Source organism: Pygoscelis adeliae, unplaced genomic scaffold (assembly GCF_000699105.1).
Source record: "Pygoscelis adeliae isolate BGI_AS28 unplaced genomic scaffold, ASM69910v1 Scaffold178, whole genome shotgun sequence".
Taxonomy (NCBI): Eukaryota; Metazoa; Chordata; class Aves; order Sphenisciformes; family Spheniscidae; genus Pygoscelis; species Pygoscelis adeliae.
The window spans coordinates 1,173,407-1,189,005 of NW_008825323.1; positions in this window are offsets into that span (position 1 = coordinate 1,173,407).

The window sequence follows — 15,599 nt, forward strand, 5'->3', positions numbered from 1 at the left end:
TATTCAGGGACCATGACCATGCTACATTACTTGAGTATTTAAACATACGTTTTACTGTCTCTGAGGTCAGGTCAAGTGTCTTGCTGGACTGACACACACTTGAGCAAATGCTTTTGCCTAATACTGGGCTTTATGCACTCTTTATTCAGTGCCCAACGCTTTTCCTTGATTGCATGAGCTTCTTTATGGCCAGTTGAACCAATGCCTGTGTGTATTTCTGCCATGTCTGTTGCACAGCACCAGCTGAAGCAGCATGCCAAGTGGGGTAATCGTAAGTAGGAATCTCCAGTAATTGCTCTGTGTTTTTATTCCCTCGCTGTAGATCCTTCAGCAATTACTTCTAGGCCACTGCCAAACAAAGTACATATTAATGCTGCTGTATGTTAAAATAGCGAGCAACGGGTAACATGTTGTCAGTTTCACTTGAAAACGAGTCATTGGATTTCTTGTAATTAAGTAAAAATAAAAAATAAAAAAATGCAAAGCCTTTGGCTTCTGTTTGTCATAATCTGCACAGTCTATGGAAGAATCTCATCAAATTACACAATTTTCATTGAAGACTGGCACTGTACAGGAGTCAGTGAGAAATGTTATGAAGCTTCATTATATTAATCAGAGAAAACCTAGTCCTGTGATATGCAAGCAGGGGACATTAGTAATTTGTTATTGAAAAGGAGGACAGGGAGAAGACCAGACAGCTTACTGTGGTTGTATGTGATCTCTACAGTATGATCTTATGGTGTCTGAGCCCCTCACAGAATTAAATATATTCTCACGATACTTTTCTCAGCTTGGTTTTGGACTCAGGTTTTCTAAAGCTTAATCCCCAGCAGTCTGGCAGATCCTAGCAGTCTAGAAGTCACTACAGGTCCATCCCAGAACACAGGACTGTGCTGGGATTACTTGGCAGCGGCACGAGAACCTGACAAAGCTTTACCAAGCTCTGCCCCGAGGGCAGACCTAACTGCTTATAGCCCAGAGGTCGTCTTAATAGAGGAAACACAACCCTTTAGGATAAGGAAGTCACTTTGTAGTAGGTATTTTCAGCTTCTTTAGTGGTCATCAGAAGGGATGGGTCAGTTGCACTGGTTAGAAGAAATAACAGCCTGGGAACTCAGTGAGGTTTGACAGAGTAACTACCTTTTTAAGAGCTCTTTTTCTTTTTTTTTTTTTTTTTTTAACATCTGAAATGTTATGGCTCATTTTGAAAGTAGAAATTTTAAAAGGATCTAAGAATAGTTGTTTCCAACCAGAAGCAGTCACTACCAGACATCTCCTGAGATCTGGGTGGAAAATTTTCAGTCAAGAGACGTTCTTTTTTACCAGAGCTTCATTGTCTGAATGGTGACTGCAAAATGCATATCTGCTCAGAATTTGCATAAGTAGGTTGAAAGGGTCGATTGTCTCTGCAAATAGGCACCTATATGCTCAGACACTAAATTTGCAAGCACAGGTGTAAATTTTGGGCATGGTTTATGTAGGTGGAAATGATCCCTTCCATCACCAGTGAGCCTTCCCACTACACCTCCCTCCCATGAAGGACGACTGAATCTCAGGAAGCCAGGAGATCCTTCTGGGCAGATCACCACGTCTTCCTGGTGAAAGTCACAGAAAAAGGTGGTGCGTAAAGAAGAAGGTCTCCTCCCTGCTTCCCAAAGTACAGCCTTTCCAGGCTCACAGTGCCTCATATTTATTCAGGAGGGGCAAAACACCAGTTTGGCAGTTCTTTCAGACTGGTTTCAAAATCAAGTCATGGTAATACACTCAAAATAATTTGGGGGGGGAGAGAAAAAAAAAATATGGCTAATTTACCTCCATATAAGAAACTTCAGAGACGGAGGATTCTCTGCTGGGCCTGTAGGCCAGCTCCTGTTGCCCACCAGGTATCTGAATTTAACACTGAATACCACCGAATTGATTAGGACTAAGCCTGCAGGAGAGATCGTCGTGGAAACTACCTGCTGGGTATTTCGCTGGGGCTCGTCTGTGCTGCCCACGTTGGCAGCTCTGGCAGGGTTTGTATAATTTGGGGAAAGTTTTTCTAGTCTAGTCTGCCCAGCTATTCTTTGGGAGTAGAGAAGGCATTTAAAATTTTTTCTAATGCTTCCAGTAGGAAGCTACAGTTACCCCCATGCAACCAATGTACCTAGTCACCGATAAAAGCAGAAGGAAAGGTGGTAAATCCCTCCTGCCAACCTATTCACCGCAATGACTTTTGGGAAAACTTTAAAGCCTGGGTACAATCCATCAGTTATTCATATTAAGAAACAGATATTAATTCTGGTTTGATTATTTAAAAAAAAAATTAATCGTAAAACCTCATAATAACAAAGCATTTTACCTTTTTCTGTAATTAAGAAAATAAAATGGGAAGGAGAAAAGCAGGGCCTTTATCCTACCTCCTTTTTCCACACAAGCCAAGAGACAGGGCAAGCCAAGGAAACTGGAAGATGTCTGAAAGATATTTTAAGGCTAAAGGAACAGTCAGCTAGTAATGCAACCAGCATTAGCATAACCACTGATACAACAATAATTTATAGAAAAATCACGGGTTGTATAATCTTCCAAAAGCTTCCTTTGAATGGAAAGCAAAGACTCTTTAGTGAAAACTTCCACTCACTTCAAGGGTGGATACCTCAAGGCAGGGTTCAAAGGATTTTCTTCATGGGGTTTTTTGTTGGCTTTTTTTTTTGTGGTGGTGTTTTCTCAATATATAATTTTATAATGATGTAACTTGAATCTCTGTAAATTATATTCCATGTGTCAGAATCAAATACTCCTAAAATACTCTCAAAAGACACTAAATATATTTCATACATTCCTTACTAACTCTATGTTATAAAGTAATTGATACACAACCCACAAAACATCTAAAAATACTCTTTCAGCTTACGAGATGCCTGCAATTTCTTTTGCTGTGCATAGCTGCAGACCACAGAAACCAATTTGAAAATCCAGTTAGGGTAACATTCAGAAAGTTACAGAGAGAAAACAACTCTTCACAACCTGAGTATTTGCTTTGTTTTATACTGAGCGGACAGCATGTTTGCAGAGCTCAGGGACAGAATAAATTTCCAGTACATCTTTTCCTAATGAAAAATATTTTTCCACAGTTCTTGACATTATTGGTCTTTCTACAGTTAATATTGTATGAATCTAAATAAAAAAGGAGATACAATTATATCTAAATTGCTGTTGTGGATGTTTGTTTATTTCAAGCTGTGTGTAATCTATCCAGGAATATTAACACTATTTCTAAAATGAATAGACCTCCATCATTTATTTTCTGAGTGTGCACAGGGTTGGTTTCGGTTTTTTTTTTCCCTTCCTTACAACAGTAGAAACTGTTGGTATGTCCATCCCAATCCACAAATATCAAAAAAGAGGCCCATAAAAATGTATTCATGAAGTCTTAAAACACAACAGGATTTGTTCTTTCCAGCAGTGGACTCTTTCCGTGACCTCACATTTATTTCTGCGGCAACTTTCAGCCAAAAAAAAAAGGAAAAAAAAAAAAGGTGAGAAGACTGAATTTATGCCAGATGTTCAGAAAATTTTAAGATGTAGGAAAGGGACAGGGGAAGCATTTCAGAGGCTCCTCGGGGACCCGATCCCGTGGAGGTAAGGTGGGTAGCATCTCCTGCCGGCAGCGTGGCAGGAGCTGGTCCCTGCAGGAGCAGGAGGTGGGGAAGGAGCCAAGCGTGCCCAACGGTGATAGCAATGTGCATGGGCACGGCTCCTCCAGCACCTGCAATTATTCACTTCACCACTGTGCTATGGGCCAGTGAGAGCACAACGTCCGTTGGCTCGTTACGGCTCTTCTGCTCCAGGAGCATTGTCACTCCTGGATATCACCGGAGGAAGGAAACAACCACAGTCGTTACTTCCATATCAGCATTATTTGCAGGATCATGTCATAAAAGTGGTAAAGAAACAGGGTGAAATTGTATATTCTCAAAAAAAAAGAGGAGAAAGGGATGCACAGACAAAAAATGTTAAAAAAATTATTACCCGTGGCAAATCAGATCAGACACAGAACCCCAAAAGCATTCACCCAAAAAGTCATCGTGTGCTTGTGGGTCTGCTGCAGACAGGGGTGACCACTTGTGGGGGTGGAGAGCCTGGGGCTGAGCCTGGAAAGGTGAGAAGGGGAGAAGGACCACCGCACACCACCCAGGGTGGATGCCTTCACAGGGAGCAGGTGGGAAGACCAATTTCGGGAATGACCTGGACTTTCAACACCATCAAAAGCAGTAACGGCTAGGTACAAAATTCAGTGCTTTAGGAAGCATGTAGCCTATCTATAGTCATCATTAGTGGGGCTCTAGGGGCACCAACACAGCAGCAAATCGCAGGAGAGAGTCGTTTGCACTTCCTTACTGATCATGTCCTTATCTCGCATGCCAGGGATTTAATTTTGATTTTGTTTTCTCCCCACAGGCAGTCGCTCCCCTCTGCCCGTAGGGCACTCAAAATCCACTTTCGCAAGCCGATGCCACGCTGCCCATGATGGATGCAGCCCAGCCTGGCCCAGTGGGTGAAAATCACAAGTCCGCTTACGTTCGCAGTCCCGGCCAAGCGATGGAGCTCCACCAAACCGCGCGTGGGGAGAGCCACGGCCAGCAAACAACACAGCCTTCTATGTTCACCCCTCCCAAACCACCGATGAATGGGAGGAGGCTTATGGCTGCATGTACACGCCTTTGTTCCCTGGAAAAGAAAATTCCTCTTTTCATCTTGGGGAGAAAAAAAAGACAAAAAGTCTAGACTTTTTCCTTCCAGTGATAGCTTTCTGAACCTTTGCGAACGGATCACTGAGGTTAACAGAAATACACAGCTGCTCTCTTCACAGAGGGATTTAAGGTTCCTCTGTCCCACAAAGCCACTTTTTTTTTTAACATTGTGAGAAATGAGTCAGTTTGGGGGTTGCGCCCAGGAACGATACCCACATGAACTGGCAGGAAGCTGGCGGTGTAATTTAGGAGGCCAGCTGTCTGCAGCACACTGGCATTAGCTAGCTCTTGGAGGGGACCAAGGAATCTTAAATAAAGAGGGGAAACACTTTGTGTTTGACATTTGGGCTCTTTGTTTGCTTGAAAACAAGGTTTAAAAAAAAAAAATAATCCGGAAACCTACAAAAAATACAGCTGCTGTGCAATAGAGGGTGAAAACTATAAATGAATAGAAAGGGAAAAAAAACCCACTAACTTTAAGTAAACAGATAAAGTCCTGTATTTTAAGACCTGATAAAATATTTAAGGTCATATTGAATGGAAGCAGAAGGAACATCTCAGGACAAGCTGTTGTAAAACCATCGTGTAAATGGACAGGCACAACCACTTGTCCAGGGAGGCTTTGATATATATTATTTTGAGAAAACTATTTTGCAGGCCCATTTCAGATGATGATGTGCATTTTGTTTAGAAGACAAGGTTAAGAGAAGGCTGCTAAATAACTGCTCTTGGAAACTAGCTACCAAACTGGCAGGGAGGCATACGGATGGGCTTCCCCTGGAAGTACTGAACGCACAGCTACTGACCATGGGAGCATAATGAATAAACACAGAACAACAGGGAAGGGGAGGGAATAAGCAAGCCTGGTAGATCTTCTCATCACAAGACCCCTTATCTTCTTTCCCTGTTCCATGGAAGCCCCCCAGAGAACAGGGTTTTCCCTAAGCCTTTCCATTTCTGATGCAGAGGCCTCCCTACCAACTGGAAGCATGAAACAGCACTGTCTCCCTCCCTTTCTTTTTATAGCCTTCCAGTTTTGTGGCCAGGTGACTCCTTGGTTGGCCTCACTGACCGCTAACACACCTCCCGACCTGGCTCCGGGTGAGCTAGCTTTCCTATGAAGGCGCTTACAGAGGCAAAGGATCTCAGGCAGACAAGGGGGGGCTTTAAAAAGCAGTTGCCATTAGCTGCTGGTTCAGACACCTGAACGTGCCTGATCCTACTGAAATGACATAACAAAGTCTAATTACTTTTTTTTGTGAGAAGCATCCAGAACAGCATATCTGAACTGTTTGAAATGAACAGTATTCCTACAGCATCTATTAGTGGTCCAGTATCACACTTTGACACGTCCATGAGTATAAATGTAACCTTGGCATCGTCGCTGCTATCTCAGAGGTGAATGTCAATAGGGACTGTCACTGGAGGTAATCGTATCCCTAATGACCTCGCAGTCAAACCTGTGACATCTCAGTGGAAACCCTCAAAGGCAAGAGCAAAGGAACAAAATAAACAAAGCAACAGTTGAAATCTGAGAAATTTCTCCAATTCTCCGCTTTTCAAAACTTTCTAAAACTTCTATTCTAATATTAGCTGCTTTTAAGCTGTAGTTAACTTAAGTTTCCAAAGAAGTTTTTTGGATTGCTGAATTGGAATTTTTTAATTTTAAAAAAAGTCAAATTGATTTAGTCTAGCAATTTCAAAACTTTCTGTCAAAAGCATTTCTTAATTAAAATGTAACTGAAAGAAAATATTTTCGGAAAATGGTTTTGTGGTAAAAGCACTGATTTAAACAGCTTCTAAACCTGTCTTAAGGAAAAAAAAAAACCAGAAAATCCTCAATGAACTCTGCCCAGGACTCTGTCAGTGACGGCAGGCGTATCATAGATTATATATACAATGATTCCCCCTATCTGCACAGAGCTCCTTTCCACCTTGTGTTTTGGATGCCAACTAAGGATCCACATGGGGATTATGTCTGTGCTATTGCCCTGGACTACGCAGGACATGTCAAAGGCCCCATGGACATTTTTTCGGGTTTACGCAATCATCCATAACTAAATATAACAGACAACCCCACACATTCAGCAGTAAGGAAATCATATGGACTGACACGTTTTTCAGACAGATCGACACAGCAAGTCCACGGTTTAAAAAGTTTATAACTTCTGTGCTCAAAGACTCCAGGTGACTTCAAGTCAAAATGTTAAAAACTGTAGATAAAAAAAAATTCCTCCATCTCATGCCTCCCTTCCTTCTCTCTAGTTCCCCAGAGACACAAAGAGATCCTGCCATAACTTAAAAACATTTACCTGTAAAATAAGAATAAAATATTTAGAAGTTATTTCACATACGTTTGGGTAAAACTGGAAACCTTATATCACCAATCAACTTCCCATTTATTACAGTTTAGAATATTTCGCTTTTGCAGCTCTTTCTCTCATGACAGTGTTTTTTCCTTGTCCTTCCACCATTTAACTTTTTATCCTTCTCTGTAATATTGCACATCAGTGCCCATCTTTGTCTTCAGCATCTGTTTCCTATTAGCCTCCTCTCTTCCTTCCTGACTTGTCCCAGATTATCAGATCCAGATGCAGGCTTGAGTAATCCTAGTGGATTTTTTCATTTATATGTGAAGATGAACACACACACACACATATATACAACCAACAGAAAAGATATATATGTATATGTATAAATACATGTGTATATACATGTATAACATATTATATGTATATATAACAAGTATACAACATATGTACATACAACCCATTCAAAAGGTGTGATGAATGATACGCAGACAAATGAAAGCTCCAAGATAATGGACATATAGTGACATATATCAGACAATATAAGTGGTCTCAGAATACCACATATAATGAAATTAAAAAAGAAAATGTGGTGTGACCCAAAGACCTGAGAAAGACCCAGATAAATTTTTTTCCATCGGTATTAGGTTCTTCCCAATGTTTCAGCAGACGTTAAACTGAGGCGGTCCAACAGTAACATGAAAAGCTTTAAAGAGCAGTTAGTTTCACAGCATGAGATGCTCTGTATGCAAAATTACAGAGTTTATAATACATTACTAGTCTGCAAATCTGATTGGCCCAGTACAGCTAAGTACTTTATAATAAGATTGCCTCTAAGTGCACATATAAATATATAGGCTAAAAATGCTCCAAGTAGACCATGATGCAATAAACTTAACTGCTGTGTTATGGGATATTGTGTCAAGAATTCCTGTTTTAATAACTACTTGATTACCTACTTACTCAATCTGGTGAATATTATGTGTTTTCTGGTAAGGACCATTGGGTAAATACATAATTAACGAATCACTGAAATATTCATTCTGGGCACTTTTTCCGGAAAAAAGAACAAGACAAGACTAACTTAAGTGCCAGAGTTGCCAACACAACTACGAAAGGCTACACCCAAAAAACACTCTAAGTGAGACTTCAGGAGACAAAGGCCAAAACATTTGAACTAAGGCTGAAATATCTATGCTGACACACAAGTTATTCTCCTTAAAAAAAAAAGAAAATAAAATAAATGAGGGGAGCGAGACAGCGAGGGAATGAACTATTAGCGAATTAATGTTAGAAAGTCAGCCCAGATTTTTAAGCTTAATTCTAAATGTCCTGATTTATGTCAATTTAAATATGAGATGCTCTGTATTTATAAAAATATTAATTTATACTTCCTACAGCAGTAGCAAGTAACTCTGTTAATCCACACTAGGTATTTCAATTACATCACTGTTGCGATGCACATGGAACGGTGCACCATCATCTGCTTTCCTACATGCTCTTCAGCAACACCACAGTGGGACGAATACGTTTGCTTCAGCTTCACACGCTGATTCAGTGATAGAATAAAGTACTTCACAGATTAGCTTAGTCTGCAGCACTTAAAGGTCAGGATTTATTGTAATGTAAATCACAAAGCAATTTTATCTTGACAGAGATTACATACTGTTACAATATTTCTCACTGAATCTAGTGATGCGTTTGCTTTTTCTTTGCAACTGCTGTGCAAAATTGGACTTTAGCCCAGAAAAGAAAAAGGGATGGCAGCCTGTTTGGTTTTTCAGCAACAACTTAATTTCTCTTCAGATTTTTCAGCACTCTGAAAGAAAGGTATTTTGAAAAAAAACCAAAAACCACAAAAAACCTTCCATAAATACAGGCAAACCTTGCAGAATGGAAAAGCGGTTTGTGTAGATGTTAGGCAGGACATCCACCGAGTCATCCTGCAGCGTAATGGGTACTTAACTCCTGTTAGCTGGAACCAAATGATCTCATTACACAATGCTGAAGTAGCATCCTGTCATGTCATTCAAAATGCATTTATTAAGGGAAAAAAAACCAAACAAAATTGACATTTATATCCTAACTAAGATCGGACCGGTAGCGAGCCAGTGCTCAAGTACCTGCTGCACTCTCAGGTGAGCCGCCTTGGGTTACACGGTGCCAGGACTGCAGTGCACCGTCCCCTTCACGAGGGCTGAATCAATTATTTTTTATCATGTATACGGACAACAAAAGTTCTGTGTATTAGTGCGTTACGCGGTCACAGCATTAATAAACATGGTAGCTTGCACTCATCTTCAGAGTGGCATCAGGAGGAATCACAGATGGACTCTCTACGCCCCGCGGCAGAGGCTTCAGGATTGTCTCGGGTATCAAGGACAGGCACACCCCCGGTTAACCTAAACCTGCACGGTCCCAGGGACGGGACCGCGATGGGTCAAACTCATCTGGAAAGCGCCTTGCAGGATGAGCAGAGCCGGTGGCGTTGGAAGGCTGTGTGGAGAAGGATGCTGCTCCGGTTGCGTGACTCCTTTAACACAGCCTAGCCTTAGGTTGGAAATGAGACAAGTTAAGTACCTCCTTCGTTTGAAAGTCTTGCTACTTCCCCACTCTTTCTTGCAAAGGTTAGTAGTTTGGGGGCAAACCAGGCATTTCAGTGAACTCCCTTTTGTGTGGAAAACAGAAGGGAGGAGGACAGGAAAACACAATGCAGGGTGGAGGAACTTGGAGAAAGGCAGCAGCGTTTTTATAGTCCTGTATACCGCAACCCTGGATTGATGTGGTGACTTGATAAGATGTTGAATTACGCAACCGTTCCCACAGATGTACTATCGCATTAATTTCGGGCCCTTGAACATAGCTAGACTTGCTGACCTCAGACTGAGCTTGTAGTGAGGATAAACAAGTTGCTGTGCCAGTGTACAAATCAAGTCTGGAATTTGAAAAGTCATTAAGACAATAAACATGATGCTAAGTTTACAGATTCACTTTTCCAAGCGAAATCACACTTTAGGCTATATTAAGAAAGCTCTCTTTTTCAGTCAAAAATGCAGAGCTGCATATAAACATACAGTTGTACAACTGCTGTGCATATTTTATATTTAGATGAAATGGCAAGTTAGTAGATCCTGAAGGATTTTCTGGATTCTTTTCACTGAATTCCCACCCTTTACGTTTGTTTTTCTTTCATAAGGTAGGATTTTAAAATATAAATATAGCGAAGAAGTAAATCCATCATATGCTCCTGAACTGAGCTCTGGGGCTGAGTAAGGATGCCAATTAGTATTCACAAAGCCTGCTTCTAATGAGCTGGAAAAGCAGGTGTTCATGGAAAACAGCAAATTTCAAGTAATTCCACAGTTTATGAAACTTTGTATTTATTTCAAAACGCAGTTAACATTACAGTAATTTAAATAGGGATTCTTGAGCCATATTAATATGTGTCTCAGAATATCAACTAAGAGTTGGAGACTGTCAGACACCAGGAACAGTTTACAAAAAATAGTAAGAACTTGCAATAATTATATTCTTGTTTGTATTAGGTTTTTTAATTGTACACATTGGGCTGAGTAAACAGTGCCATTGACCTGGCTAGTCTGCATTTAGGGTACGTTGTTTATTTACACAGAGATTTTGTAAGCTACAAAAACAAACAAACAAACAAACAAATAATAAAATAAATCTTCCACATGAGTTTGAGACCACTCTTTTGGCACCAACTCAGTTCTAGCCAAAGAGAATGCATTTTAATCAATTTCAGAACACACAAGTTTCTTTCGGTCCCTCCAGAGCAAAGATTCCTTAGTTTATTAATTTTAGCATCATTACCCTTCCATGTAAATACTTCTTTCCAAAGCTGAAAAGAAAAACAGCCTCATAAGAAGCCACCAGGTTCCTAGGTTTTTTAAAGCACACATTTTACACACTGCAATCAAAGCAGGTTAACAGCACATTTAGGTAATTTTGATTTTTAGACCTGCCAATGCAAATAAATAATAACCTTTCAATGATCGCAAACGAAATCTGATGTAAATACCTAGCATTTTTAGGTGGTCATTTAGCAATCTGAAGCAATAAGAAATGAAATGCTACTAGCTTGTGCTGAATTAAAACAAGGTCACATTATTATTATTGGGGTATTATAGCTTGTTTATTCTTTTATATCTCATATTCTTATCGATCACAGATCTTCACAGCAGCTTAAAAACAGTTTCCACAGTTGGCAGTTTCCTAGTAGATTGCATATGTTGTCCTTTTTTTCTAGAACAGAATCTAAATTAACGCATTTCTTTGCATTTAAGCATGTGTCCTAACACAAACTAGCCTGATGTGCTCAGTGCGGTGGCATGAACTCACTCGCTGATGTTGTCTGCAAAAGGGTCCCGCGGAGGGCCCCTAAAACTACCGCAACACAAAAAAAATGAGAGCCCTCAGACCCTCTCCACGACTCCCTGGGGCTGCAACAGGAGGTGCAACAGCTCCACTACCTCATCTGAACCTTAAGAAGAAGCCAGGCTACAGGTATCAGCTTAACTGACACAGCTCAAGCTTTAATTTAGCATGACACAAGGTTTCAACAAATTTCAGGCTGGTGCAAAGACACAGTAATTTCAGATGTCAACATCCCTTATGTCTCTGAAGCCCCCGTGCCAAAAACGAGTGCTTCCATAACAAAAGTTGCAGAAGGAGCATGAGTGTGCACCTTATCCGGCTTAATCCACCGGGAGAAGTTGGGAGAGCACCGAGGCACAAGACTGCACGACCGCAGCAAGAAGATGATGTCCCTTCTGCTGGTGTCTGCTGTGGAGCCCGCAGCACCCGCCGGTACAAAACCTCACCGGCTGCGCCCCGTCCTAACGCTGCCCCTCTAGCTGCTCCAGCGCAGCTTTGTGGGCCAGGTCCGTGGGTAGACCCAGCACTGCAGGACTAGAGAAATTACATGCATTTAATTTCCATTCTGTTTGCAAAGTATTACCCATGCCGAAAACACCTTTTCCATGTTTCTGCCATCCATCCTGTTTCATCTCACTGAAGTAAATTCCTGCCTTCCACACCCATATTTGACATTATCTGTGTGCTGGATGTAAAAAGGCTAGCACAGATCAGCCAACATCAGGTTCATTAGTGTGTGCTACCTTAACATCAATAGGGGAGAAGTGGATGCAAATTTATCCTTCAACCATATCACCACCTCACAAAATTGTCTGCAGTTTAATTGTTTTTAACCCCTTTTTAAACGCACATGAATAATAAATACATAGTAAGATAAAAATACCTGGAAGTCTGCCACGCTTAGAATACCAAGATTCCTGCACAGGATGAGGGCAATAATCGCGAAAGCAACTACGTGATTTAGGAAGTTGAAGTCGCTTCCAAGGGGCGTGCGGTGCTTGTTTTCCAATGGTAGCAGAGGGATTTGAAAGTCCATTAGGTTCAAGGGCTGAGACCCTGGTGACTGAGATGCCCACCTCCTGTGGTTCACTGTGGAAATCAAGCTGCAGATCCATTAGTTACTTGGATGTGATCTGAATATTTCATCCCAAAGCTCTGCATAATGTGTCAAAAAGGGCCATTGAAAGGAGCCAAATAGGCACTTTGCTGAAACAACTGTTTTAAATGGTCACACAGCACAATTGCTCATCAGTCTTTTATACAGGGGGAGAAAATTTTACTTAAGTAAACACTAATTCAAGATAAATTTTCACTCATTTGAGCATATTTAAATAAAAAAATGCTCTTTGTTAAAAAAAGTTACTGCATTGTATCCCCATCACACCTAGGAGAAGAATTTAAAATATTGAATGTGTGAAACAACAAGAACTAATAAAGCTATGCATTCTTTCTGAGAAAAAGCGTGGTTACTAGTAGCATTAGAAACAGTACTAAAACGATTTCACTCTAGGCAGTAAGCAATAATTTCCATTGCTTTTTATTTTGGCACACCCAAGAAATGTGCTGTCCCCAACTTTTTAGATCTTGGGTGCCAAATTCATCTTGACACAAGGCAACAGAACAATAAAAAGAATAAGAGGACCCAGCCGGGCGCAGAGGAGGAGGAGAGGCATAACACCACTGGATGAAGCGACCACTGTTCAAAAAATGTTGCGTGCAGAAATTTCCAGATCATTTTACTGCTGTCTGTTTTTTTCAGTCCGCTCTCCCCTAATCTACCTAAGTGAGGTGAGGGCGGTGATGGGGCTCGCAAAATGAGGGGGGGAGGATCACAAACAAAGACAAGCCTCGAGGTGCCTGCGGGAGGCAAGAGGGATGCTGAGAGTGGCACCGCGCAGGGGACAGATCATGAGTTAAGGGACAGGGCCAGGGGCAGCCACAGAACCTGATCACTGGAGCGTCTCCGAGGCAGGAGGGAGGCAGGGCAGCGCGATGGGCAGCACAGCGGGGGCAAAGCGGAGCGAGCCCAGCACAGGGGAGATGCGGGCATGAGAGGATTTTGCAAGGAGCCTTCCGAAGAGCAAGGCACGGAGTTGCAAAGCCCAGAGCAAAGGAGGGTGCATGCTTGAGGCAAGAAACAATTAGGACATGGATGCGCTATTTGGTTGTCAGGACAAAAAAAAGCACAGTTGTATCCCCCCACCCAGGAATAAAAGAAAACAAAACAACTAGCACATCCTTGAACAAGTATATATTTTCTCAGTAAATTCTGCACATCACAAGCAATTAAGTCTTTTTTCTGTCCATTTTCATTTCAGAATACAGCTGCAAGGTGACCCAACATAGAAACGTGCGCTTTCTGTACATGCAAAATGCTCAATTCTTATTTGTGCTGCATAGAAGTTGCATCTTAATTGGCAAGTCGCTATTATATGGGTGGAAGAGGCCCACAGGTTTTTGAGGTGTGCGTACCCACCGAGAGAGTGAAAAGATTCTGGTATAAAAATTCCACCTGACATTTGATTATGCTGGTTTTGTTTTTAGAACTTCAGATCTCACTTTTTAGTCATAACAATGGGTCCCCCTAGTGGGTAAAAGCATAATTGACGAATTTTGTCCTTTCAGATTTCCTCTTAACGCAGCAATGTATCACATTTGATCACCAAGCGGAAGCTGCCAGCTTGTAGAAAAATGAGCACAAAAAGGTATGGTTAACTTTTGCACAACTTTTTTAAAGCATAAAACACAGCTGTAGTGATATATACACCTACTGAGCTGTTTCATTAAGCAATCAAGTCACAAATCCTCCTGGTGGATCTCTAATGTGGCATGTTGCACAGAAACTGCACCTCATAGACACCTAGGTTTTAAAGAACAACAAAATAAATAAATCTTTCTGTTAAGGTTGCCCTGGCTAGGGTGCAATCAATTTGTCAAAAAGAACTGTGTGGGAAAGACACCACTTTTTTTTTTTTTTTAATATAAATGAGTCACACTAACACTTTTCCAAGTCATGATATTCAGTGTTTCACAAAGTAATGAATTACATGCTGTTAGCACTGGGACTGTTTTCATAAATGCGGCAGCCATTATAAACAGGTATAATTGGTTCAGTCGCATAACTCAGACATCAGCACCTATTTTATTAGCTGAAGAAGTCTCAGGTAGGATACTGGGAGTTATGTTTTGCTCTTTTAAAAGTACCAGCGAATTATCTAACTTCCAATGGGGACTGAAGAACCTACTTGTTCAATGCATCCTTCAAATTGCAAAATCTTGAGCAGGATTATTCCTCAGCATTGAGGAACCCTGGAGAAGGGGGGCCCACAAACCATATTCTTTAAGCTTTCAGACATTTTTGCCTTTTTTTTTTTTTTAATGCCTTAAGGGAGGTCTGTTTTATGAGCTATATTAACTAGCATTTTTTACTAACTCCATTTTACTTTGCTTATTCGCCTGTGATTGTTCTTTTTATGCAGAGAGCAATCACAAATACCATACAGATATTTTACTACTTTCCTTTTCGCATTCCTTGGTACAGCACATTACTGTGTGGTTTCGACCTGTATTATTGTAGCTCTGCCTTTCACTGAACAAGAGACCCCTAGGTGGTTGGGGTTTTTTTTTCCCCCATCACAACTGGATTAAAATAGATCTATTTATTGTACGAGCTTGCACAGCCCCTTTTTAAGTGGGTAACTGTTTTCTAAGACATTTCTTTTTTATCCTACATTTCCATTTACAGTTGGGACAGTTGCTGTGTTGTAACCTGCTTCCAGGAGAGGGCTGGGAAGGGCTCCTTCCAACACCTGGGAAAGCCGTTCAAGTGAGAAAAGGTTACAGAACTTTGGGTAAATTACTGCAAGTTTCTGTCAACACAATTTGTCCAAATTCTATTCATACCAATAAAGTAGGCTTTATTATGAGTCAACCTTCAAGGTCACTTCCTCAAAAAAAAAAAACCCAACAAAAATAAAGACCCTTTCAGATGTTCATTTTATGGAATTATAATTAAAATAATGCATTCATAATTAAGCTCTGCAATAAAAAAAGTTTTTCCAGACATTATAACAAGCATTTCTGCAAAACATTCTAGGCAATCTTATTTATAAAGTGCTGTCTAGCTACCTAGCTCTAAATAGATCTCTCTTAGTAAAGTAGT